The sequence below is a fragment of the Sinocyclocheilus grahami genome, unplaced genomic scaffold (genome assembly GCF_001515645.1).
Source record: "Sinocyclocheilus grahami isolate Dianchi unplaced genomic scaffold, SAMN03320097.WGS_v1.1 scaffold300.1, whole genome shotgun sequence".
In the NCBI taxonomy this organism is placed as follows: domain Eukaryota; kingdom Metazoa; phylum Chordata; class Actinopteri; order Cypriniformes; family Cyprinidae; genus Sinocyclocheilus; species Sinocyclocheilus grahami.
This window is the reverse complement of record NW_015505479.1, coordinates 1,104,195-1,105,224: the sequence shown is the minus strand read 5'-3', so window position 1 is coordinate 1,105,224 and position 1,030 is coordinate 1,104,195. Positions and strand designations below refer to the sequence as shown.

At 35.6% G+C, this 1,030-nt stretch overlaps 1 protein-coding gene across 1 annotated transcript in view; it reads left to right on the top strand.

The window, feature by feature from the left end:
• The first annotated feature begins 384 nt into the window (after positions 1 to 384).
• Positions 385 to 1,030, top strand: part of myom1b (myomesin 1b) — a 43,930-nt gene continuing 43,284 nt past the window's right edge. The window contains exon 1 of the mRNA XM_016293201.1: positions 385 to 457. The gene's annotated coding sequence lies outside the window, so the exon portion shown is untranslated. The remainder of the gene's footprint in view (positions 458 to 1,030) is intronic.

The following is a 1,030-nucleotide window of genomic DNA, read 5'->3' as shown; positions in this document are numbered from 1 at the left end:
GAAGCACCTTTATTATTAAGAGTGTAGCATATATAGTCCTATATTTTTTTCTGTAACGTTTTGTATAGGTTACTATCATTCCTTAAATAAACGCCACTTGGTTATTATGTAAAACCCAAAATCATTCATACTTTTTTATACTGTATATGACAATCGTATAAACTAACACCAGTGTATATAACGCGTAAAGAGTTAGGTTAAGTACAGAACCGCAGCGTAAAATGCGCCGATACTCCTGTGCACTACGGCTATATTTAACAGCCCCTGTCGCCATAAAAGGTCGTGAGAGTCGCTTGGACATTCCTGCCATCGCCAATATTATTTTTGTTGTGTGGACAGCAGCTCCCGTTCACAGCGCCGCGCCAGTTTGCGTCTTTGCTTGGATTTGGATCTTGGTTGGGCTCCTGACGCGCTGCTCTGCGGTCCGGCTCTGAACTGCTTGCAGACCTTTGGCAAGGTGAGATGATCCGAGATGAATTGACACTAAATCTGAAGGGAAGACTGAGGTTGGTGGTCAAAAATAAATAAATAAAAGAGATTGAAAATAGATTTATTTAACACGCTGACTTTTTGTGGGGTATGTTGTCGCATTGCATGGGCTGGCAATGGACACATGATGCATGTTGACACTGATTCTGGAAATATAAAAAAAGTTTTAAAAAGTCATATGCATTTAGAATAAGGTAGCCTATATTTAGCAATGCTATTTAAACAATAAAGCAATTATGAAACAGCAAAACATGCAAACATCAACCAAAATGTTTTTGGCCAATGGAATTGAATATAATTAATGAATTGTGTTAAACTGCAACATATAAATTCCTGACATTAAAAATACCATGAGAACGGCTTAACTTTGCAGTCATGTAGTCATTATTAAAAAGACATATTTTTTAACTCATAATGCATGAAAAAGCTGTTTAAAATTCTTTATGGTGCAGAAATGATTTAAGTCTAAACTTTGTATATATATCTAAATTTACTGTCTAAGATATCAGTAAGATCTTACTGCTGTCCAAAAAAAAAAAAA